Source organism: Garra rufa, chromosome 5, assembly GCF_049309525.1.
Source record: "Garra rufa chromosome 5, GarRuf1.0, whole genome shotgun sequence".
Classification (NCBI taxonomy): domain Eukaryota; kingdom Metazoa; phylum Chordata; class Actinopteri; order Cypriniformes; family Cyprinidae; genus Garra; species Garra rufa.
Genome location: NC_133365.1, coordinates 26,762,988 through 26,789,468, shown reverse-complemented (window position 1 = coordinate 26,789,468; position 26,481 = coordinate 26,762,988). Strand labels below are relative to the sequence as shown.

The 26,481-nt window shown below is 38.6% G+C and overlaps 11 non-coding genes across 11 annotated transcripts; all 11 read right to left on the bottom strand.

Annotated features, from left to right (window-relative positions):
- Positions 1 to 1,912: 1,912 nt before the first annotated feature.
- Positions 1,913 to 1,985, bottom strand: trnar-ucg (transfer RNA arginine (anticodon UCG)). The gene has a single exon. It is a non-coding gene; the product is annotated as a tRNA-Arg (tRNA).
- A 1,867-nt stretch (positions 1,986 to 3,852) lies between these two features.
- On the bottom strand, positions 3,853 to 3,925 carry trnar-ucg (transfer RNA arginine (anticodon UCG)). The gene has a single exon. It is a non-coding gene; the product is annotated as a tRNA-Arg (tRNA).
- A 1,876-nt stretch (positions 3,926 to 5,801) lies between these two features.
- On the bottom strand, positions 5,802 to 5,874 carry trnar-ucg (transfer RNA arginine (anticodon UCG)). The gene has a single exon. It is a non-coding gene; the product is annotated as a tRNA-Arg (tRNA).
- A 6,013-nt stretch (positions 5,875 to 11,887) lies between these two features.
- Positions 11,888 to 11,960, bottom strand: trnar-ucg (transfer RNA arginine (anticodon UCG)). The gene has a single exon. It is a non-coding gene; the product is annotated as a tRNA-Arg (tRNA).
- Positions 11,961 to 13,826: 1,866 nt separating this feature from the next.
- trnar-ucg (transfer RNA arginine (anticodon UCG)) lies at positions 13,827 to 13,899 on the bottom strand. Its single transcript has one exon. It is a non-coding gene; the product is annotated as a tRNA-Arg (tRNA).
- Positions 13,900 to 15,773: 1,874 nt separating this feature from the next.
- trnar-ucg (transfer RNA arginine (anticodon UCG)) lies at positions 15,774 to 15,846 on the bottom strand. Its single transcript has one exon. It is a non-coding gene; the product is annotated as a tRNA-Arg (tRNA).
- A 1,887-nt stretch (positions 15,847 to 17,733) lies between these two features.
- trnar-ucg (transfer RNA arginine (anticodon UCG)) lies at positions 17,734 to 17,806 on the bottom strand. Its single transcript has one exon. It is a non-coding gene; the product is annotated as a tRNA-Arg (tRNA).
- A 1,873-nt stretch (positions 17,807 to 19,679) lies between these two features.
- Positions 19,680 to 19,752, bottom strand: trnar-ucg (transfer RNA arginine (anticodon UCG)). Its single transcript has one exon. It is a non-coding gene; the product is annotated as a tRNA-Arg (tRNA).
- Positions 19,753 to 21,637: 1,885 nt separating this feature from the next.
- trnar-ucg (transfer RNA arginine (anticodon UCG)) lies at positions 21,638 to 21,710 on the bottom strand. Its single transcript has one exon. It is a non-coding gene; the product is annotated as a tRNA-Arg (tRNA).
- A 1,880-nt stretch (positions 21,711 to 23,590) lies between these two features.
- Positions 23,591 to 23,663, bottom strand: trnar-ucg (transfer RNA arginine (anticodon UCG)). The gene has a single exon. It is a non-coding gene; the product is annotated as a tRNA-Arg (tRNA).
- A 1,888-nt stretch (positions 23,664 to 25,551) lies between these two features.
- trnar-ucg (transfer RNA arginine (anticodon UCG)) lies at positions 25,552 to 25,624 on the bottom strand. Its single transcript has one exon. It is a non-coding gene; the product is annotated as a tRNA-Arg (tRNA).
- Between the last annotated feature and the right edge of the window lie 857 nt (positions 25,625 to 26,481).

Below are 26,481 nucleotides of genomic sequence, written 5' to 3'. Positions count from 1 at the left end.
ACATATACTTAATACTATCTTTTAGTACATTAAGTACAAAATTAGTGTGCGAAAATAGAGCACTTTTAGTACATTACTGAAAAGTGTACTAAGTATACTTAAATAAAGTGCATTTTAGTGCACTTTTTTTTTACCTGGGGACCCACATTAGATCACCAAGCAGCAGCTTTTAAACAACCCAGAAGTTATTCAAACCCATAGTACTCATCTCAAAAGCCTGATGCGTTTACTGTAAGGCCACGAGAGCCACATTTGCGCTTTCTCTGCAGTAGTGCTGCTGTATTAGGTTAGTACAATGATTCCATTGAATTCAAATTACAGAACAATCACCTGTCAAAAAGAAGCTTCTAAACATCCCAGATGTGACTCAAACCACCAATACTGGACTTCAAAAACTGAAGTGTTTGCCATTGAGCCACTGGACCCACACTTACTGTTGCACTAGAGCAGGGGTGCCCAACCCTGTTCCTCGAGATCTACCGGCCTGCAGACTTTAGTTCCAGCCCTGCTCCAACACACCTGTCTGTAATTAACAAGTGCTACCTAGGAGAATATTTGCCGGTGAAGGTGTGTTTAATCAGGGTTGGAGATGAACTTTGCAGGATAGTTGGTCTCCAGGTACAGGGTTGGGCACCCCTACACTAGAGTAATACTGTCATTCCAGTGAGTAACAACAATTTAGTAACTAATGCCCAAGAAGAAGAACCATTTGAACAACCCAGAGGTGATTCTAACGTAGTCAGTTCCAAACTCTGATGCCTTCTGAGCCCACAATTGCAGTTTCAAGCCTGATGCGTTTACTGTTAGGCCACTAGAGCCACATTTGCGCTTTCTCTGCAGTAGTTCTGCTGTATTAGATTAGTACAGTGATTCCATTGAATTCAAATTACAGAACAATCAACTGTCAAAAAGAAGCTTCTGAACATCCCAGATGTGACTCAAACCACCAATACTGCACTTCAAAATCTGAAGTGTTTGCCATTGAGCCACTGGACCCACACTTAAAGTTGCACTAGAGCAGTGGTTCCCAACCACGTTTCTGGTGACCCCCCAACACTGCACATTTTGCATCTCTCCTTTGTCTGACACACCCATTTCAGGTCTTGGAGTCTCTACTAATGAGCTGATGATCTGAAACAGGTGTGTTTGATTAAGGAGACATGGAAAACATGCAGTGTTGAAGGGCCTCCTGGGCATCCCTGCAATAGAGTAATACTGTCATTCCAGTGAGTAACAATAATTTGGTAGGCAATCCTCAAGAAGAAGAACATTTTTAAACAACCCAGATCTGATTCTAACCTACTCAGCTCCAAACTCTGACGTCTTCTGCAACTGGCCACTAGGCCCACAATTGCAGTTTCAAGAGTGCAGTTCATACAGCTTCAATTGACCCAGATGGGACTCAAACCGCAATCCTCAGCTCGGAAGGCTGCTGAACAAAATTGGTTGTAATGCACTAGAACAGTTTTTTTTTTTTTTTTTTTTTTTTAAATGTATATCAAACACACATTACTCAGCTGCGAAGTCTAATGCTTTTTCCGGTACGCAACTGGACCCACATTAAATCACCAATCAGCAGCTTTTAAACAAGCCAAAAGTTATTCAAACCATAGTACTCATCTTAAAAGTCTTATGCATTTTCTGTTAGGCCACCAGGCCCACACTTGCAGTTTCACTAGTGTAGTGCTGCTGGATTACATTAATAAAGTAATATGATTATTCAATTAAATTAGAGTTAAATAAAAGTCACATTGTAAGAAGAGGAGTTTCTACAAAAATAAATCAATAGTAAAAAAAAAACCAGTCACCTTTATGTAATACACATAAAAATCAGATTTTTTTTTTTGTATGAGACAATGCTTAAATCTGAAGGTCTGAATCCTATGAAACAGCTTACACATAGAGTTTTATATGACCCAGATGGGACTCAAACCCACAATCCTCAGCTCCGAAGGCTGATGCCTTATCCATTAGGCCACTGGGCCCTCAAAACAGCCTTAACAAATTGGTTTTAATGCACTCGAATACTTATTTTCAAATGTGAATCAAACACACAGTACTCAGCTGCAAAGTCTAATGCCATTTCCATTAGACAGCTAGACCCACATTAGATCACCAAGCAGCAGCTTTTAAACAACCCAGAAGTTATTCAAACCCATAGTACTCATCTCAAAAGCCTGATGCGTTTACTGTTAGGCCACTAGAGCCACATTTGCGCTTTCTCTGCAGTAGTGCTGCTGTATTAGATTAGTACAATGATTCCATTGAATTCAAATTACAGAACAATCACCTGTCAAAAAGAAGCTTCTAAACATCCCAGATGTGACTCAAACCACCAATACTGGACTTCAAAAACTGAAGTGTTTGCCATTGAGCCACTGGACCCACACTTACTGTTGCACTAGAGCAGGGGTGCCCAACCCTGTTCCTGGAGATCTACCGGCCTGCAGACTTTAGTTCCAGCCCTGCTCCAACACACCTGTCTGTAATTAACAAGTGCTACCTAGGAGAATATTTGCCGGTGAAGGTGTGTTTAATCAGGGTTGGAGATGAACTTTGCAGGATAGTTGGTCTCCAGGTACAGGGTTGGGCACCCCTACACTAGAGTAATACTGTCATTCCAGTGAGTAACAACAATTTAGTAACTAATGCCCAAGAAGAAGAACCATTTGAACAACCCAGAGGTGATTCTAACGTAGTCAGTTCCAAACTCTGATGCCTTCTGAGCCCACAATTGCAGTTTCAAGCCTGATGCGTTTACTGTTAGGCCACTAGAGCCACATTTGCGTTTTCTCTGCAATAGTGCTGCTTAGTACAGTGATTCCATTGAATTCAAATTACAGAACAATCAACTGTCAAAAAGAAGCTTCTGAACATCCCAGATGTGACTCAAACCACCAATACTGCACTTCAAAATCTGAAGTGTTTGCCATTGAGCCACTGGACCCACACTTGCAGTTGCACTAGAGCAGTGGTTCCCAACCGTGTTCCTGGAGACCCCCCAACACTGCACATTTTGCATCTCTCCTTTGTCTGACACACCCATTTCAGGTCTTGGAGTCTCTACTAATGAGCTGATGATCTGAAACAGGTGTGTTTGATTAAGGAAACATGGAAAACATGCACTGTTGAAGGGCCTCCTGGGCATCCCTGCAATAGAGTAATACTGTCATTCCAGTGAGTAACAATAATTTGTTAGGCAATCCTCAAGAAGAACCTTTTTAAACAACCCAGATCTGATTCTAACCTACTCAGCTCCAAACTCTGACGTCTTCTGCAACTGGCCACTAGGCCCACAATTGCAGTTTCAAGAGTGCAGTTTATACAGCTTCAACTGACCCAGATGGGACTCAAACCACAATCCTCAGCTCGGAAGGCTGCTGAACCAAATTGGTTGTAATGCACTAGAACAGTTTTTTTTTTTTTTTATAATGTATATCAAACACACATTACTCAGCTGCGAAGTCTAATGCTTTTTCCGGTACGCAACTGGACCCACATTAAATCACAAATCAGCAGCTTTTAAACAAGCCAAAAGTTATTCAAACCATAGTACTCATCTTAAAAGTCTGATGCATTTTCTGTTAGGCCACCAGGCCCACACTTGCAGTTTCACTAGTGTAGTGCTGCTGGATTACATTAATAAAGTAATATGATTATTCAATTAAATTAGAGTTAAATAAAAGTCACATTGTAAGAAGAGGAGTTTCTACAAAAAATAAATCGATAGTAAAAAAAAAAAAAAAACAGTCACCTTTATGTAATACATAAAAATCAGATTTTTTTGTAAGAGGCAACACTTACATCTGAAGGTCTGAAACCTATGAAACAGCTCACACATGCAGTTTTATATGACCCAGATGGGACTCGAACCCACAATCCTCAGCTCCGAAGGCTGATGCCTTATCCATTAGGCCACTGGGCCCTCAAAACAGCCTTAACAAATTGGTTTTAATGCACTCGAATACTTATTTTCAAATGTGAATCAAACACAGAGTACTCAGCTGCAAAGTCTAATGCCATTTCCATTACACAGCTAGACCCACATTAGATCACCAAGCAGCAGCTTTTAAACAACCCAGAAGTTATTCAAACCCATAGTACTCATCTCAAAAGCCTGATGCGTTTACTGTTAGGCCACTAGAGCCACATTTGCGCTTTCTCTGCAGTAGTGCTGCTGTATTAGATTAGTACAATGATTCCATTGAATTCAAATTACAGAACAATCACCTGTCAAAAAGAAGCTTCTAAACATCCCAGATGTGACTCAAACCACCAATACTGGACTTCAAAAACTGAAGTGTTTGCCATTGAGCCACTGGACCCACACTTACTGTTGCACTAGAGCAGGGGTGCCCAACCCTGTTCCTGGAGATCTACCGGCCTGCAGACTTTAGTTCCAGCCCTGCTCCAACACACCTGTCTGTAATTAACAAGTGCTACCTAGGAGAATATTTGCCGGTGAAGGTGTGTTTAATCAGGGTTGGAGATGAACTTTGCAGGATAGTTGGTCTCCAGGTACAGGGTTGGGCACCCCTACACTAGAGTAATACTGTCATTCCAGTGAGTAACAACAATTTAGTAACTAATGCCCAAGAAGAAGAACCATTTGAACAACCCAGAGGTGATTCTAACGTAGTCAGTTCCAAACTCTGATGCCTTCTGAGCCCACAATTGCAGTTTCAAGCCTGATGCGTTTACTGTTAGGCCACTAGAGCCACATTTGCGCTTTCTCTGCAGTAGTTCTGCTGTATTAGATTAGTACAGTGATTCCATTGAATTCAAATTACAGAACAATCAACTGTCAAAAAGAAGCTTCTGAACATCCCAGATGTGACTCAAACCACCAATACTGCACTTCAAAATCTGAAGTGTTTGCCATTGAGCCACTGGACCCACACTTGCAGTTGCACTAGAGCAGTGGTTCCCAACCGTGTTCCTGGAGACCCCCCAACACTGCACATTTTGCATCTCTCCTTTGTCTGACACACCCATTTCAGGTCTTGGAGTCTCTACTAATGAGCTGATGATCTGAAACAGGTGTGTTTGATTAAGGAAACATGGAAAACATGCACTGTTGAAGGGCCTCCTGGGCATCCCTGCAATAGAGTAATACTGTCATTCCAGTGAGTAACAATAATTTGTTAGGCAATCCTCAAGAAGAACCTTTTTAAACAACCCAGATCTGATTCTAACCTACTCAGCTCCAAACTCTGACGTCTTCTGCAACTGGCCACTAGGCCCACAATTGCAGTTTCAAGAGTGCAGTTTATACAGCTTCAACTGACCCAGATGGGACTCAAACCACAATCCTCAGCTCGGAAGGCTGCTGAACCAAATTGGTTGTAATGCACTAGAACAGTTTTTTTTTTTTTTTATAATGTATATCAAACACACATTACTCAGCTGCGAAGTCTAATGCTTTTTCCGGTACGCAACTGGACCCACATTAAATCACAAATCAGCAGCTTTTAAACAAGCCAAAAGTTATTCAAACCATAGTACTCATCTTAAAAGTCTGATGCATTTTCTGTTAGGCCACCAGGCCCACACTTGCAGTTTCACTAGTGTAGTGCTGCTGGATTACATTAATAAAGTAATATGATTATTCAATTAAATTAGAGTTAAATAAAAGTCACATTGTAAGAAGAGGAGTTTCTACAAAAAATAAATCGATAGTAAAAAAAAAAAAAAAACAGTCACCTTTATGTAATACATAAAAATCAGATTTTTTTGTAAGAGGCAACACTTACATCTGAAGGTCTGAAACCTATGAAACAGCTCACACATGCAGTTTTATATGACCCAGATGGGACTCGAACCCACAATCCTCAGCTCCGAAGGCTGATGCCTTATCCATTAGGCCACTGGGCCCTCAAAACAGCCTTAACAAATTGGTTTTAATGCACTCGAATACTTATTTTCAAATGTGAATCAAACACAGAGTACTCAGCTGCAAAGTCTAATGCCTTTTCCAGTACGCAGCTAGACCCAGGTGAAAAAAAAATATACTTAAATGCAATTAAAATACACTTAAATACCCGCAAATACATTTTTAGTACATTGTTTTTTTTTTTGTGTTAAATAAAAATTTGATGGTTATACACTATAAATTTACTAATTAAAAGTATGTTTATACTTCAGTAGGACTTTAGTACACTTGACAAAAGTATACTAAATACCAGTAATACTTAAATATTTTTTTAGTGTACTACAATAAAGTACACTACAGAAAAAACATCCAAAAGAGTTTTATTAGTGTGTTTTTCAAAAGTGTGCTTTAAATGCTTTAAACATTAGTTGATTTTTAGTACACTCTTTACATACTAATCTTGAGTTTAAAATAAGTTAATATATAAAAAATCTATTAGTAATGTATTGTAGTAGAAGTACATTTTCCCAAAAGTTGTACTTAAGTACACTTAATATGAATGCATTATTATCACTAACACTTAAATTGATTTTGAGTGTGGTAATTTTAAGTTTACATTAAATTGATTTTATTAAAAATCTATTAGTAATGTATTGTAGTAGAAGTACATTTTCTCAAAAGTTGTACTTAAGTACACTTAATGTGAATGCATTATTATCACTAACACTTAAATTGATTTTGAGTGTGGTAATTTTAAGTTTACATTAAATTGATTTTATTAAAAATCTATTAGTAATGTACTGTAGTAGAAGTACATTTTCCCAAAAGTTGTACTTAAGTACACTTAATGTGAATGCATTATTATCACTAACACTTAAATTGATTTTGAGTGTGGTAATTTTAAGTTTACATTAAATTGATTTTATTAAAAATCTATTAGTAATGTACTGTAGTAGAAGTACATTTTCTCAAAAGTTGTACTTAAGTACACTTAATATGAATGCATTATTATCACTAACACTTAAATTGATTTTGAGTGTGGTAATTTTAAGTTTACATTAAATTGATTTTATTAAAAATCTATTAGTAATGTACTGTAGTAGAAGTACATTTTCCCAAAAGTTGTACCTAAGTACACTTAATGTGAATGCATTATTATCACTAACACTTAAATTGATTTTGAGTGTGGTAATTTTAAGTTTACATTAAATTGATTTTATTAAAAATCTATTAGTAATGTACTGTAGTAGAAGTACATTTTCTCAAAAGTTGTACTTAAGTACACTTAATATGAATGCATTATTATCACTAACACTTAAACTGATTTTGAGTGTGGTAATTCTCCCAGGTTAAAAAAAGTGCACTAAAATACACTTTATTTAAGTATACTTAGTACACTTTTCAGTAATGTACTAAAAGTACTCTATTTTCGCACACTAATTTTGTACTTATTGTACTAAAAAATAGTATTAAGTATATGTTAAGATAAACTTAATACCATCTAAGTGTACTCAACTGTGCTATTTTGAGACACCATGAAATTGAACTAAAATGTGCTTTTAACATACTATATCTGTATTTAAAAAAATATATTTAGTTACAACTAGAAATACACTTGAACCCTACTTTTGAACATTTATAAATATATTTATGACTCATTTAAAGTATAGCAATAATATATTAAAAGAATATACAAAGTGTGAAAAAAGTGTGCTAAAATACAATTTAAGTACACTTAGTGCACTTCCCTAATGTACTTAAAGTGCTCTATTTTCGGCCACTAATTTTGTACTCTATATACTAAAAGTTATTCTTAAGTATATGTTAAGATAAACTTAAGATCATCTAAGTGTACTCAACTGTGCTATTTTGAGACACCATGAAGATGAACTAAAATGTGCTTTTTACATACTATCTCAGCATTTCCAAAAAATGTATTTTGTTACCACTTCTAATAGGATTGAAACATATTTCATAAACCTATAAATATACTAATTATACATAAAAAATAAACTTACTGATTATTTAAAATACATGAATAATATATAACAAATGTATACAAAGCGTATTTATAATGTATTGCCCAGATATTTTTATCAATAAAAAATACATTTGTTGATTATTTAAAATACATAAATATATAACAAATGTATGCAAGGCGTATTTATAATGTATTTCCCACATATTTTTATTACAAAAAAAATACACTTGTTGATTATTTAAAATACATGAATAATATATAATAAATGTATACAAAGCATATTAATAATGTATTGCCCACATATGTTTAATAATAAAAAATACACTTCTTAATTATTTAAAATACATGAATAATATATGATAAATGTATACAAAGTGTATGTCACGCCCTTGGACTGTTTGTCTTGGTTTTTCCCAGTGTTTCCCCCATTGGACTGTCTGTTTGGTTTCTCCCATGCCCTTTTTTGGTCTTCCTGCTCATTAGTGTGATCCCCTCCACCTGTTGTTGTAATTATCTCCCCTTTATAAGTTTGTTTGATTTCCTTGTTTCTTTGTCCGGCTACAAGCGTTACACCTATGCTCCTTCGTTGTGTGCACGTCTTCTCCCGCCATTCCTGTCTATTGTTACTCTGCCTGAGGATTTATTGAAGACTTTTTATTGAAGACGTTATTTTTTGCTTTCCTACACGTTTCGTGACAACGTATTTATAATGTATTGCCCATACATTTTTATTCATTATAATACACTTATTAATTAATTCAAATATATCAATTATATATAATAAATTTATTCAAAGCGTAATTATAATGTCTTGCCCACATATTTTTATTAATAAAAAATACATTATAAATACGCTATGTATACATTTATTATATATTATTCATGTATTTTAAATAATCATCAAGTGTATTTTTTATTAATAAAAATATTTGGGCAATACATTATAAATACGCTTTGTATACATTTGTCATATATTATTCATGTATTTTAAATAATCATCAAGTGTATTTTTTATTAATAAAAATATTTGGGCAATACATTATAAATACGCTTTGTATACATTTGTCATATATTATTCATGTATTTTAAATAATCATCAAGTGTATTTTTTATTAATAAAAATATTTGGGCAATACATTATAAATACGCTTTGTATACATTTGTCATATATTATTCATGTATTTTAAATAATCATCAAGTGTATTTTTTATTAATAAAAATATTTGGGCAATACATTATAAATACGCTTTGTATACATTTATTATATATTATTCATGTATTTTAAATAATCATCAAGTGTATTTTTTATTAATAAAAATATTTGGGCAATACATTATAAATACGCTTTGTATACATTTGTCATATATTATTCATGTATTTTAAATAATCATCAAGTGTATTTTTTATTAATAAAAATATTTGGGCAATACATTATAAATACGCTTTGTATACATTTGTCATATATTATTCATGTATTTTAAATAATCATCAAGTGTATTTTTTATTAATAAAAATATTTGGGCAATACATTATAAATACGCTTTGTATACATTTGTCATATATTGTTATTGTATTTTAAATAATCAGTAAGTTTATTTTTTATGTATAATAAGTATATTTAAAGGTTTATGAAATATGTTTCAAATGTATTATAAGTGGTAACAAAATACATTTTTGGAAATGCTGAGATAGTATGTTAAAAGCACGTTTTAGTTCATCTTCATGGTGTCTCAAAATAGCACAGTTGAGTACACTTAGATGATCTTAAGTTTATCTTAAGGAGTACTTAAGAATAACTTTTAGTATATTAAGTACAAAATCAGTGCCCGAAAATAGAGCACTTTAAGTACATTAGGGAAGTGCACTAAGTGTACTTAAATTGTATTTTAGCACACTTTTTTCACATTTTGAATATTCTTTTAATATATTACTATTATACTTTAAATTAGTCTTAAATATATTTATAAATGTTTAAAAATAGGGTTCAAGTGTATTTCTAGTTTTAACTAAATATATTTTTTAAAATACAGATATAGTATGTTAAAAGCACATTTTAGTTCAATTTCAGGGTGTCTCAAAATAGCACAGTTGAGTACACTTAGATGGTATTAAGTTTATCTTAACATATACTTAATACTATCTTTTAGTACATTAAGTACAAAATTAGTGTGCGAAAATAGAGCACTTTTAGTACATTACTGAAAAGTGTACTAAGTATACTTAAATAAAGTGCATTTTAGTGCACTTTTTTTTTACCTGGGGACCCACATTAGATCACCAAGCAGCAGCTTTTAAACAACCCAGAAGTTATTCAAACCCATAGTACTCATCTCAAAAGCCTGATGCGTTTACTGTAAGGCCACGAGAGCCACATTTGCGCTTTCTCTGCAGTAGTGCTGCTGTATTAGGTTAGTACAATGATTCCATTGAATTCAAATTACAGAACAATCACCTGTCAAAAAGAAGCTTCTAAACATCCCAGATGTGACTCAAACCACCAATACTGGACTTCAAAAACTGAAGTGTTTGCCATTGAGCCACTGGACCCACACTTACTGTTGCACTAGAGCAGGGGTGCCCAACCCTGTTCCTCGAGATCTACCGGCCTGCAGACTTTAGTTCCAGCCCTGCTCCAACACACCTGTCTGTAATTAACAAGTGCTACCTAGGAGAATATTTGCCGGTGAAGGTGTGTTTAATCAGGGTTGGAGATGAACTTTGCAGGATAGTTGGTCTCCAGGTACAGGGTTGGGCACCCCTACACTAGAGTAATACTGTCATTCCAGTGAGTAACAACAATTTAGTAACTAATGCCCAAGAAGAAGAACCATTTGAACAACCCAGAGGTGATTCTAACGTAGTCAGTTCCAAACTCTGATGCCTTCTGAGCCCACAATTGCAGTTTCAAGCCTGATGCGTTTACTGTTAGGCCACTAGAGCCACATTTGCGCTTTCTCTGCAGTAGTTCTGCTGTATTAGATTAGTACAGTGATTCCATTGAATTCAAATTACAGAACAATCAACTGTCAAAAAGAAGCTTCTGAACATCCCAGATGTGACTCAAACCACCAATACTGCACTTCAAAATCTGAAGTGTTTGCCATTGAGCCACTGGACCCACACTTAAAGTTGCACTAGAGCAGTGGTTCCCAACCACGTTTCTGGTGACCCCCCAACACTGCACATTTTGCATCTCTCCTTTGTCTGACACACCCATTTCAGGTCTTGGAGTCTCTACTAATGAGCTGATGATCTGAAACAGGTGTGTTTGATTAAGGAGACATGGAAAACATGCAGTGTTGAAGGGCCTCCTGGGCATCCCTGCAATAGAGTAATACTGTCATTCCAGTGAGTAACAATAATTTGGTAGGCAATCCTCAAGAAGAAGAACATTTTTAAACAACCCAGATCTGATTCTAACCTACTCAGCTCCAAACTCTGACGTCTTCTGCAACTGGCCACTAGGCCCACAATTGCAGTTTCAAGAGTGCAGTTCATACAGCTTCAATTGACCCAGATGGGACTCAAACCGCAATCCTCAGCTCGGAAGGCTGCTGAACAAAATTGGTTGTAATGCACTAGAACAGTTTTTTTTTTTTTTTTTTTTTTTTAAATGTATATCAAACACACATTACTCAGCTGCGAAGTCTAATGCTTTTTCCGGTACGCAACTGGACCCACATTAAATCACCAATCAGCAGCTTTTAAACAAGCCAAAAGTTATTCAAACCATAGTACTCATCTTAAAAGTCTTATGCATTTTCTGTTAGGCCACCAGGCCCACACTTGCAGTTTCACTAGTGTAGTGCTGCTGGATTACATTAATAAAGTAATATGATTATTCAATTAAATTAGAGTTAAATAAAAGTCACATTGTAAGAAGAGGAGTTTCTACAAAAATAAATCAATAGTAAAAAAAAAACCAGTCACCTTTATGTAATACACATAAAAATCAGATTTTTTTTTTTGTATGAGACAATGCTTAAATCTGAAGGTCTGAATCCTATGAAACAGCTTACACATAGAGTTTTATATGACCCAGATGGGACTCAAACCCACAATCCTCAGCTCCGAAGGCTGATGCCTTATCCATTAGGCCACTGGGCCCTCAAAACAGCCTTAACAAATTGGTTTTAATGCACTCGAATACTTATTTTCAAATGTGAATCAAACACACAGTACTCAGCTGCAAAGTCTAATGCCATTTCCATTACACAGCTAGACCCACATTAGATCACCAAGCAGCAGCTTTTAAACAACCCAGAAGTTATTCAAACCCATAGTACTCATCTCAAAAGCCTGATGCGTTTACTGTTAGGCCACTAGAGCCACATTTGCGCTTTCTCTGCAGTAGTGCTGCTGTATTAGATTAGTACAATGATTCCATTGAATTCAAATTACAGAACAATCACCTGTCAAAAAGAAGCTTCTAAACATCCCAGATGTGACTCAAACCACCAATACTGGACTTCAAAAACTGAAGTGTTTGCCATTGAGCCACTGGACCCACACTTACTGTTGCACTAGAGCAGGGGTGCCCAACCCTGTTCCTGGAGATCTACCGGCCTGCAGACTTTAGTTCCAGCCCTGCTCCAACACACCTGTCTGTAATTAACAAGTGCTACCTAGGAGAATATTTGCCGGTGAAGGTGTGTTTAATCAGGGTTGGAGATGAACTTTGCAGGATAGTTGGTCTCCAGGTACAGGGTTGGGCACCCCTACACTAGAGTAATACTGTCATTCCAGTGAGTAACAACAATTTAGTAACTAATGCCCAAGAAGAAGAACCATTTGAACAACCCAGAGGTGATTCTAACGTAGTCAGTTCCAAACTCTGATGCCTTCTGAGCCCACAATTGCAGTTTCAAGCCTGATGCGTTTACTGTTAGGCCACTAGAGCCACATTTGCGTTTTCTCTGCAATAGTGCTGCTTAGTACAGTGATTCCATTGAATTCAAATTACAGAACAATCAACTGTCAAAAAGAAGCTTCTGAACATCCCAGATGTGACTCAAACCACCAATACTGCACTTCAAAATCTGAAGTGTTTGCCATTGAGCCACTGGACCCACACTTGCAGTTGCACTAGAGCAGTGGTTCCCAACCGTGTTCCTGGAGACCCCCCAACACTGCACATTTTGCATCTCTCCTTTGTCTGACACACCCATTTCAGGTCTTGGAGTCTCTACTAATGAGCTGATGATCTGAAACAGGTGTGTTTGATTAAGGAAACATGGAAAACATGCACTGTTGAAGGGCCTCCTGGGCATCCCTGCAATAGAGTAATACTGTCATTCCAGTGAGTAACAATAATTTGTTAGGCAATCCTCAAGAAGAACCTTTTTAAACAACCCAGATCTGATTCTAACCTACTCAGCTCCAAACTCTGACGTCTTCTGCAACTGGCCACTAGGCCCACAATTGCAGTTTCAAGAGTGCAGTTTATACAGCTTCAACTGACCCAGATGGGACTCAAACCACAATCCTCAGCTCGGAAGGCTGCTGAACCAAATTGGTTGTAATGCACTAGAACAGTTTTTTTTTTTTTTTATAATGTATATCAAACACACATTACTCAGCTGCGAAGTCTAATGCTTTTTCCGGTACGCAACTGGACCCACATTAAATCACAAATCAGCAGCTTTTAAACAAGCCAAAAGTTATTCAAACCATAGTACTCATCTTAAAAGTCTGATGCATTTTCTGTTAGGCCACCAGGCCCACACTTGCAGTTTCACTAGTGTAGTGCTGCTGGATTACATTAATAAAGTAATATGATTATTCAATTAAATTAGAGTTAAATAAAAGTCACATTGTAAGAAGAGGAGTTTCTACAAAAAATAAATCGATAGTAAAAAAAAAAAAAAACAGTCACCTTTATGTAATACATAAAAATCAGATTTTTTTGTAAGAGGCAACACTTACATCTGAAGGTCTGAAACCTATGAAACAGCTCACACATGCAGTTTTATATGACCCAGATGGGACTCGAACCCACAATCCTCAGCTCCGAAGGCTGATGCCTTATCCATTAGGCCACTGGGCCCTCAAAACAGCCTTAACAAATTGGTTTTAATGCACTCGAATACTTATTTTCAAATGTGAATCAAACACAGAGTACTCAGCTGCAAAGTCTAATGCCTTTTCCAGTACGCAGCTAGACCCACATTAGATCACCAAGCAGCAGCTTTTAAACAACCCAGAAGTTATTCAAACCCATAGTACTCATCTCAAAAGCCTGATGCGTTTACTGTAAGGCCACTAGAGCCACATTTGCGCTTTCTCTGCAGTAGTGCTGCTGTATTAGGTTAGTACAATGATTCCATTGAATTCAAATTACAGAACAATCACCTGTCAAAAAGAAGCTTCTAAACATCCCAGATGTGACTCAAACCACCAATACTGGACTTCAAAAACTGAAGTGTTTGCCATTGAGCCACTGGACCCACACTTACTGTTGCACTAGAGCAGGGGTGCCCAACCCTGTTCCTGGAGATCTACCGGCCTGCAGACTTTAGTTCCAGCCCTGCTCCAACACACCTGTCTGTAATTAACAAGTGCTACCTAGGAGAATATTTGCCGGTGAAGGTGTGTTTAATCAGGGTTGGAGATGAACTTTGCAGGATAGTTGGTCTCCAGGTACAGGGTTGGGCACCCCTACACTAGAGTAATACTGTCATTCCAGTGAGTAACAACAATTTAGTAACTAATGCCCAAGAAGAAGAACCATTTGAACAACCCAGAGGTGATTCTAACGTAGTCAGTTCCAAACTCTGATGCCTTCTGAGCCCACAATTGCAGTTTCAAGCCTGATGCGTTTACTGTTAGGCCACTAGAGCCACATTTGCGTTTTCTCTGCAATAGTGCTGCTTAGTACAGTGATTCCATTGAATTCAAATTACAGAACAATCAACTGTCAAAAAGAAGCTTCTGAACATCCCAGATGTGACTCAAACCACCAATACTGCACTTCAAAATCTGAAGTGTTTGCCATTGAGCCACTGGACCCACACTTGCAGTTGCACTAGAGCAGTGGTTCCCAACCGTGTTCCTGGAGACCCCCCAACACTGCACATTTTGCATCTCTCCTTTGTCTGACACACCCATTTCAGGTCTTGGAGTCTCTACTAATGAGCTGATGATCTGAAACAGGTGTGTTTGATTAAGGAAACATGGAAAACATGCACTGTTGAAGGGCCTCCTGGGCATCCCTGCAATAGAGTAATACTGTCATTCCAGTGAGTAACAATAATTTGTTAGGCAATCCTCAAGAAGAACCTTTTTAAACAACCCAGATCTGATTCTAACCTACTCAGCTCCAAACTCTGACGTCTTCTGCAACTGGCCACTAGGCCCACAATTGCAGTTTCAAGAGTGCAGTTTATACAGCTTCAACTGACCCAGATGGGACTCAAACCACAATCCTCAGCTCGGAAGGCTGCTGAACCAAATTGGTTGTAATGCACTAGAACAGTTTTTTTTTTTTTTTTTTTTTTATAATGTATATCAAACACACATTACTCAGCTGCGAAGTCTAATGCTTTTTCCGGTACGCAACTGGACCCACATTAAATCACAAATCAGCAGCTTTTAAACAAGCCAAAAGTTATTCAAACCATAGTACTCATCTTAAAAGTCTGATGCATTTTCTGTTAGGCCACCAGGCCCACACTTGCAGTTTCACTAGTGTAGTGCTGCTGGATTACATTAATAAAGTAATATGATTATTCAATTAAATTAGAGTTAAATAAAAGTCACATTGTAAGAAGAGGAGTTTCTACAAAAAATAAATCGATAGTAAAAAAAAAAAAAAAACAGTCACCTTTATGTAATACATAAAAATCAGATTTTTTTGTAAGAGGCAACACTTACATCTGAAGGTCTGAAACCTATGAAACAGCTCACACATGCAGTTTTATATGACCCAGATGGGACTCGAACCCACAATCCTCAGCTCCGAAGGCTGATGCCTTATCCATTAGGCCACTGGGCCCTCAAAACAGCCTTAACAAATTGGTTTTAATGCACTCGAATACTTATTTTCAAATGTGAATCAAACACAGAGTACTCAGCTGCAAAGTCTAATGCCTTTTCCAGTACGCAGCTAGACCCACATTAGATCACCAAGCAGCAGCTTTTAAACAACCCAGAAGTTATTCAAACCCATAGTACTCATCTCAAAAGCCTGATGCGTTTACTGTAAGGCCACTAGAGCCACATTTGCGCTTTCTCTGCAGTAGTGCTGCTGTATTAGGTTAGTACAATGATTCCATTGAATTCAAATTACAGAACAATCACCTGTCAAAAAGAAGCTTCTAAACATCCCAGATGTGACTCAAACCACCAATACTGGACTTCAAAAACTGAAGTGTTTGCCATTGAGCCACTGGACCCACACTTACTGTTGCACTAGAGCAGGGGTGCCCAACCCTGTTCCTCGAGATCTACCGGCCTGCAGACTTTAGTTCCAGCCCTGCTCCAACACACCTGTCTGTAATTAACAAGTGCTACCTAGGAGAATATTTGCCGGTGAAGGTGTGTTTAATCAGGGTTGGAGATGAACTTTGCAGGATAGTTGGTCTCCAGGTACAGGGTTGGGCACCCCTACACTAGAGTAATACTGTCATTCCAGTGAGTAACAACAATTTAGTAACTAATGCCCAAGAAGAAGAACCATTTGAACAACCCAGAGGTGATTCTAACGTAGTCAGTTCCAAACTCTGATGCCTTCTGAGCCCACAATTGCAGTTTCAAGCCTGATGCGTTTACTGTTAGGCCACTAGAGCCACATTTGCGCTTTCTCTGCAGTAGTTCTGCTGTATTAGATTAGTACAGTGATTCCATTGAATTCAAATTACAGAACAATCAACTGTCAAAAAGAAGCTTCTGAACATCCCAGATGTGACTCAAACCACCAATACTGCACTTCAAAATCTGAAGTGTTTGCCATTGAGCCACTGGACCCACACTTAAAGTTGCACTAGAGCAGTGGTTCCCAACCACGTTTCTGGTGACCCCCCAACACTGCACATTTTGCATCTCTCCTTTGTCTGACACACCCATTTCAGGTCTTGGAGTCTCTACTAATGAGCTGATGATCTGAAACAGGTGTGTTTGATTAAGGAGACATGGAAAACATGCAGTGTTGAAGGGCCTCCTGGGCATCCCTGCAATAGAGTAATACTGTCATTCCAGTGAGTAACAATAATTTGGTAGGCAATCCTCAAGAAGAAGAACATTTTTAAACAACCCAGATCTGATTCTAACCTACTCAGCTCCAAACTCTGACGTCTTCTGCAACTGGCCACTAGGCCCACAATTGCAGTTTCAAGAGTGCAGTTCATACAGCTTCAACTGACCCAGATGGGACTCAAACCGCAATCCTCAGCTCGGAAGGCTGCTGAACCAAATTGGTTGTAATGCACTAGAACAGTTTTTTTTTTTTTTTTTTTTTTTTAAATGTATATCAAACACACATTACTCAGCTGCGAAGTCTAATGCTTTTTCCGGTACGCAACTGGACCCACATTAAATCACCAATCAGCAGCTTTTAAACAAGCCAAAAGTTATTCAAACCATAGTACTCATCTTAAAAGTCTTATGCATTTTCTGTTAGGCCACCAGGCCCACACTTGCAGTTTCACTAGTGTAGTGCTGCTGGATTACATTAATAAAGTAATATGATTATTCAATTAAATTAGAGTTAAATAAAAGTCACATTGTAAGAAGAGGAGTTTCTACAAAAATAAATCAATAGTAAAAAAAAAACCAGTCACCTTTATGTAATACACATAAAAATCAGATTTTTTTTTTTGTATGAGACAATGCTTAAATCTGAAGGTCTGAATCCTATGAAACAGCTTACACATAGAGTTTTATATGACCCAGATGGGACTCGAACCCACAATCCTCAGCTCCGAAGGCTGATGCCTTATCCATTAGGCCACTGGGCCCTCAAAACAGCCTTAACAAATTGGTTTTAATGCACTCGAATACTTATTTTCAAATGTGAATCAAACACACAGTACTCAGCTGCAAAGTCTAATGCCATTTCCATTACACAGCTAGACCCACATTAGATCACCAAGCAGCAGCTTTTAAACAACCCAGAAGTTATTCAAACCCATAGTACTCATCTCAAAAGCCTGATGCGTTTACTGTTAGGCCACTAGAGCCACATTTGCGCTTTCTCTGCAGTAGTGCTGCTGTATTAGATTAGTACAATGATTCCATTGAATTCAAATTACAGAACAATCACCTGTCAAAAAGAAGCTTCTAAACATCCCAGATGTGACTCAAACCACCAATACTGGACTTCAAAAACTGAAGTGTTTGCCATTGAGCCACTGGACCCACACTTACTGTTGCACTAGAGCAGGGGTGCCCAACCCTGTTCCTGGAGATCTACCGGCCTGCAGACTTTAGTTCCAGCCCTGCTCCAACACACCTGTCTGTAATTAACAAGTGCTACCTAGGAGAATATTTGCCGGTGAAGGTGTGTTTAATCAGGGTTGGAGATGAACTTTGCAGGATAGTTGGTCTCCAGGTACAGGGTTGGGCACCCCTACACTAGAGTAATACTGTCATTCCAGTGAGTAACAACAATTTAGTAACTAATGCCCAAGAAGAAGAACCATTTGAACAACCCAGAGGTGATTCTAACGTAGTCAGTTCCAAACTCTGATGCCTTCTGAGCCCACAATTGCAGTTTCAAGCCTGATGCGTTTACTGTTAGGCCACTAGAGCCACATTTGCGTTTTCTCTGCAATAGTGCTGCTTAGTACAGTGATTCCATTGAATTCAAATTACAGAACAATCAACTGTCAAAAAGAAGCTTCTGAACATCCCAGATGTGACTCAAACCACCAATACTGCACTTCAAAATCTGAAGTGTTTGCCATTGAGCCACTGGACCCACACTTGCAGTTGCACTAGAGCAGTGGTTCCCAACCGTGTTCCTGGAGACCCCCCAACACTGCACATTTTGCATCTCTCCTTTGTCTGACACACCCATTTCAGGTCTTGGAGTCTCTACTAATGAGCTGATGATCTGAAACAGGTGTGTTTGATTAAGGAAACATGGAAAACATGCACTGTTGAAGGGCCTCCTGGGCATCCCTGCAATAGAGTAATACTGTCATTCCAGTGAGTAACAATAATTTGTTAGGCAATCCTCAAGAAGAACCTTTTTAAACAACCCAGATCTGATTCTAACCTACTCAGCTCCAAACTCTGACGTCTTCTGCAACTGGCCACTAGGCCCACAATTGCAGTTTCAAGAGTGCAGTTTATACAGCTTCAACTGACCCAGATGGGACTCAAACCACAATCCTCAGCTCGGAAGGCTGCTGAACCAAATTGGTTGTAATGCACTAGAACAGTTTTTTTTTTTTTTTTTTTTTATAATGTATATCAAACACACATTACTCAGCTGCGAAGTCTAATGCTTTTTCCGGTACGCAACTGGACCCACATTAAATCACAAATCAGCAGCTTTTAAACAAGCCAAAAGTTATTCAAACCATAGTACTCATCTTAAAAGTCTGATGCATTTTCTGTTAGGCCACCAGGCCCACACTTGCAGTTTCACTAGTGTAGTGCTGCTGGATTACATTAATAAAGTAATATGATTATTCAATTAAATTAGAGTTAAATAAAAGTCACATTGTAAGAAGAGGAGTTTCTACAAAAAATAAATCGATAGTAAAAAAAAAAAAAAAACAGTCACCTTTATGTAATACATAAAAATCAGATTTTTTTGTAAGAGGCAACACTTACATCTGAAGGTCTGAAACCTATGAAACAGCTCACACATGCAGTTTTATATGACCCAGATGGGACTCGAACCCACAATCCTCAGCTCCGAAGGCTGATGCCTTATCCATTAGGCCACTGGGCCCTCAAAACAGCCTTAACAAATTGGTTTTAATGCACTCGAATACTTATTTTCAAATGTGAATCAAACACAGAGTACTCAGCTGCAAAGTCTAATGCCTTTTCCAGTACGCAGCTAGACCCACATTAGATCACCAAGCAGCAGCTTTTAAACAACCCAGAAGTTATTCAAACCCATAGTACTCATCTCAAAAGCCTGATGCGTTTACTGTAAGGCCACTAGAGCCACATTTGCGCTTTCTCTGCAGTAGTGCTGCTGTATTAGGTTAGTACAATGATTCCATTGAATTCAAATTACAGAACAATCACCTGTCAAAAAGAAGCTTCTAAACATCCCAGATGTGACTCAAACCACCAATACTGGACTTCAAAAACTGAAGTGTTTGCCATTGAGCCACTGGACCCACACTTACTGTTGCACTAGAGCAGGGGTGCCCAACCCTGTTCCTCGAGATCTACCGGCCTGCAGACTTTAGTTCCAGCCCTGCTCCAACACACCTGTCTGTAATTAACAAGTGCTACCTAGGAGAATATTTGCCGGTGAAGGTGTGTTTAATCAGGGTTGGAGATGAACTTTGCAGGATAGTTGGTCTCCAGGTACAGGGTTGGGCACCCCTACACTAGAGTAATACTGTCATTCCAGTGAGTAACAACAATTTAGTAACTAATGCCCAAGAAGAAGAACCATTTGAACAACCCAGAGGTGATTCTAACGTAGTCAGTTCCAAACTCTGATGCCTTCTGAGCCCACAATTGCAGTTTCAAGCCTGATGCGTTTACTGTTAGGCCACTAGAGCCACATTTGCGCTTTCTCTGCAGTAGTTCTGCTGTATTAGATTAGTACAGTGATTCCATTGAATTCAAATTACAGAACAATCAACTGTCAAAAAGAAGCTTCTGAACATCCCAGATGTGACTCAAACCACCAATACTGCACTTCAAAATCTGAAGTGTTTGCCATTGAGCCACTGGACCCACACTTAAAGTTGCACTAGAGCAGTGGTTCCCAACCACGTTTCTGGTGACCCCCCAACACTGCACATTTTGCATCTCTCCTTTGTCTGACACACCCATTTCAGGTCTTGGAGTCTCTACTAATGAGCTGATGATCTGAAACAGGTGTGTTTGATTAAGGAGACATGGAAAACATGCAGTGTTGAAGGGCCTCCTGGGCATCCCTGCAATAGAGTAATACTGTCATTCCAGTGAGTAACAATAATTTGGTAGGCAATCCTCAAGAAGAAGAACATTTTTAAACAACCCAGATCTGATTCTAACCTACTCAGCTCCAAACTCTGACGTCTTCTGCAACTGGCCACTAGGCCCACAATTGCAGTTTCAAGAGTGCAGTTCATACAGCTTCAACTGACCCAGATGGGACTCAAACCGCAATCCTCAGCTCGGAAGGCTGCTGAACCAAATTGGTTGTAATGCACTAGAACAGTTTTTTTTTTTTTTTTTTTTTTAAATGTATATCAAACACACATTACTCAGCTGCGAAGTCTAATGCTTTTTCCGGTACGCAACTGGACCCACATTAAATCACCAATCAGCAGCTTTTAAACAAGCCAAAAGTTATTCAAACCATAGTACTCATCTTAAAAGTCTTATGCATTTTCTGTTAGGCCACCAGGCCCACACTTGCAGTTTCACTAGTGTAGTGCTGCTGGATTACATTAATAAAGTAATATGATTATTCAATTAAATTAGAGTTAAATAAAAGTCACATTGTAAGAAGAGGAGTTTCTACAAAAATAAATCAATAGTAAAAAAAAAACCAGTCACCTTTATGTAATACACATAAAAATCAGATTTTTTTTTTTGTATGAGACAATGCTTAAATCTGAAGGTCTGAATCCTATGAAACAGCTTACACATAGAGTTTTATATGACCCAGATGGGACTCGAACCCACAATCCTCAGCTCCGAAGGCTGATGCCTTATCCATTAGGCCACTGGGCCCTCAAAACAGCCTTAACAAATTGGTTTTAATGCACTCGAATACTTATTTTCAAATGTGAATCAAACACACAGTACTCAGCTGCAAAGTCTAATGCCATTTCCATTACACAGCTAGACCCACATTAGATCACCAAGCAGCAGCTTTTAAACAACCCAGAAGTTATTCAAACCCATAGTACTCATCTCAAAAGCCTGATGCGTTTACTGTTAGGCCACTAGAGCCACATTTGCGCTTTCTCTGCAGTAGTGCTGCTGTATTAGATTAGTACAATGATTCCATTGAATTCAAATTACAGAACAATCACCTGTCAAAAAGAAGCTTCTAAACATCCCAGATGTGACTCAAACCACCAATACTGGACTTCAAAAACTGAAGTGTTTGCCATTGAGCCACTGGACCCACACTTACTGTTGCACTAGAGCAGGGGTGCCCAACCCTGTTCCTGGAGATCTACCGGCCTGCAGACTTTAGTTCCAGCCCTGCTCCAACACACCTGTCTGTAATTAACAAGTGCTACCTAGGAGAATATTTGCCGGTGAAGGTGTGTTTAATCAGGGTTGGAGATGAACTTTGCAGGATAGTTGGTCTCCAGGTACAGGGTTGGGCACCCCTACACTAGAGTAATACTGTCATTCCAGTGAGTAACAACAATTTAGTAACTAATGCCCAAGAAGAAGAACCATTTGAACAACCCAGAGGTGATTCTAACGTAGTCAGTTCCAAACTCTGATGCCTTCTGAGCCCACAATTGCAGTTTCAAGCCTGATGCGTTTACTGTTAGGCCACTAGAGCCACATTTGCGTTTTCTCTGCAATAGTGCTGCTTAGTACAGTGATTCCATTGAATTCAAATTACAGAACAATCAACTGTCAAAAAGAAGCTTCTGAACATCCCAGATGTGACTCAAACCACCAATACTGCACTTCAAAATCTGAAGTGTTTGCCATTGAGCCACTGGACCCACACTTGCAGTTGCACTAGAGCAGTGGTTCCCAACCGTGTTCCTGGAGACCCCCCAACACTGCACATTTTGCATCTCTCCTTTGTCTGACACACCCATTTCAGGTCTTGGAGTCTCTACTAATGAGCTGATGATCTGAAACAGGTGTGTTTGATTAAGGAAACATGGAAAACATGCACTGTTGAAGGGCCTCCTGGGCATCCCTGCAATAGAGTAATACTGTCATTCCAGTGAGTAACAATAATTTGTTAGGCAATCCTCAAGAAGAACCTTTTTAAACAACCCAGATCTGATTCTAACCTACTCAGCTCCAAACTCTGACGTCTTCTGCAACTGGCCACTAGGCCCACAATTGCAGTTTCAAGAGTGCAGTTTATACAGCTTCAACTGACCCAGATGGGACTCAAACCACAATCCTCAGCTCGGAAGGCTGCTGAACCAAATTGGTTGTAATGCACTAGAACAGTTTTTTTTTTTTTTTTTTTTTTTTTTTTTATAATGTATATCAAACACACATTACTCAGCTGCGAAGTCTAATGCTTTTTCCGGTACGCAACTGGACCCACATTAAATCACAAATCAGCAGCTTTTAAACAAGCCAAAAGTTATTCAAACCATAGTACTCATCTTAAAAGTCTGATGCATTTTCTGTTAGGCCACCAGGCCCACACTTGCAGTTTCACTAGTGTAGTGCTGCTGGATTACATTAATAAAGTAATATGATTATTCAATTAAATTAGAGTTAAATAAAAGTCACATTGTAAGAAGAGGAGTTTCTACAAAAAATAAATCGATAGTAAAAAAAAAAAAAAACAGTCACCTTTATGTAATACATAAAAATCAGATTTTTTTGTAAGAGGCAACACTTACATCTGAAGGTCTGAAACCTATGAAACAGCTCACACATGCAGTTTTATATGACCCAGATGGGACTCGAACCCACAATCCTCAGCTCCGAAGGCTGATGCCTTATCCATTAGGCCACTGGGCCCTCAAAACAGCCTTAACAAATTGGTTTTAATGCACTCGAATACTTATTTTCAAATGTGAATCAAACACAGAGTACTCAGCTGCAAAGTCTAATGCCTTTTCCAGTACGCAGCTAGACCCACATTAGATCACCAAGCAGCAGCTTTTAAACAACCCAGAAGTTATTCAAACCCATAGTACTCATCTCAAAAGCCTGATGCGTTTACTGTAAGGCCACTAGAGCCACATTTGCGCTTTCTCTGCAGTAGTGCTGCTGTATTAGGTTAGTACAATGATTCCATTGAATTCAAATTACAGAACAATCACCTGTCAAAAAGAAGCTTCTAAACATCCCAGATGTGACTCAAACCACCAATACTGGACTTCAAAAACTGAAGTGTTTGCCATTGAGCCACTGGACCCACACTTACTGTTGCACTAGAGCAGGGGTGCCCAACCCTGTTCCTCGAGATCTACCGGCCTGCAGACTTTAGTTCCAGCCCTGCTCCAACACACCTGTCTGTAATTAACAAGTGCTACCTAGGAGAATATTTGCCGGTGAAGGTGTGTTTAATCAGGGTTGGAGATGAACTTTGCAGGATAGTTGGTCTCCAGGTACAGGGTTGGGCACCCCTACACTAGAGTAATACTGTCATTCCAGTGAGTAACAACAATTTAGTAACTAATGCCCAAGAAGAAGAACCATTTGAACAACCCAGAGGTGATTCTAACGTAGTCAGTTCCAAACTCTGATGCCTTCTGAGCCCACAATTGCAGTTTCAAGCCTGATGCGTTTACTGTTAGGCCACTAGAGCCACATTTGCGCTTTCTCTGCAGTAGTTCTGCTGTATTAGATTAGTACAGTGATTCCATTGAATTCAAATTACAGAACAATCAACTGTCAAAAAGAAGCTTCTGAACATCCCAGATGTGACTCAAACCACCAATACTGCACTTCAAAATCTGAAGTGTTTGCCATTGAGCCACTGGACCCACACTTAAAGTTGCACTAGAGCAGTGGTTCCCAACCACGTTTCTGGTGACCCCCCAACACTGCACATTTTGCATCTCTCCTTTGTCTGACACACCCATTTCAGGTCTTGGAGTCTCTACTAATGAGCTGATGATCTGAAACAGGTGTGTTTGATTAAGGAGACATGGAAAACATGCAGTGTTGAAGGGCCTCCTGGGCATCCCTGCAATAGAGTAATACTGTCATTCCAGTGAGTAACAATAATTTGGTAGGCAATCCTCAAGAAGAAGAACATTTTTAAACAACCCAGATCTGATTCTAACCTACTCAGCTCCAAACTCTGACGTCTTCTGCAACTGGCCACTAGGCCCACAATTGCAGTTTCAAGAGTGCAGTTCATACAGCTTCAACTGACCCAGATGGGACTCAAACCGCAATCCTCAGCTCGGAAGGCTGCTGAACCAAATTGGTTGTAATGCACTAGAACAGTTTTTTTTTTTTTTTTTTTTTTTTTAAATGTATATCAAACACACATTACTCAGCTGCGAAGTCTAATGCTTTTTCCGGTACGCAACTGGACCCACATTAAATCACCAATCAGCAGCTTTTAAACAAGCCAAAAGTTATTCAAACCATAGTACTCATCTTAAAAGTCTTATGCATTTTCTGTTAGGCCACCAGGCCCACACTTGCAGTTTCACTAGTGTAGTGCTGCTGGATTACATTAATAAAGTAATATGATTATTCAATTAAATTAGAGTTAAATAAAAGTCACATTGTAAGAAGAGGAGTTTCTACAAAAATAAATCAATAGTAAAAAAAAAACCAGTCACCTTTATGTAATACACATAAAAATCAGATTTTTTTTTTTGTATGAGACAATGCTTAAATCTGAAGGTCTGAATCCTATGAAACAGCTTACACATAGAGATTTACATGACCCAGATGGGACTCGAACCCACAATCCTCAGCTCCGAAGGCTGATGCCTTATCCATTAGGCCACTGGGCCCTCAAAACAGCCTTAACAAATTGGTTTTAATGCACTCGAATACTTATTTTCAAATGTGAATCAAACACACAGTACTCAGCTGCAAAGTCTAATGCCATTTCCATTACACAGCTAGACCCACATTAGATCACCAAGCAGCAGCTTTTAAACAACCCAGAAGTTATTCAAACCCATAGTACTCATCTCAAAAGCCTGATGCGTTTACTGTTAGGCCACTAGAGCCACATTTGCGCTTTCTCTGCAGTAGTGCTGCTGTATTAGATTAGTACAATGATTCCATTGAATTCAAATTACAGAACAATCACCTGTCAAAAAGAAGCTTCTAAACATCCCAGATGTGACTCAAACCACCAATACTGGACTTCAAAAACTGAAGTGTTTGCCATTGAGCCACTGGACCCACACTTACTGTTGCACTAGAGCAGGGGTGCCCAACCCTGTTCCTGGAGATCTACCGGCCTGCAGACTTTAGTTCCAGCCCTGCTCCAACACACCTGTCTGTAATTAACAAGTGCTACCTAGGAGAATATTTGCCGGTGAAGGTGTGTTTAATCAGGGTTGGAGATGAACTTTGCAGGATAGTTGGTCTCCAGGTACAGGGTTGGGCACCCCTACACTAGAGTAATACTGTCATTCCAGTGAGTAACAACAATTTAGTAACTAATGCCCAAGAAGAAGAACCATTTGAACAACCCAGAGGTGATTCTAACGTAGTCAGTTCCAAACTCTGATGCCTTCTGAGCCCACAATTGCAGTTTCAAGCCTGATGCGTTTACTGTTAGGCCACTAGAGCCACATTTGCGTTTTCTCTGCAATAGTGCTGCTTAGTACAGTGATTCCATTGAATTCAAATTACA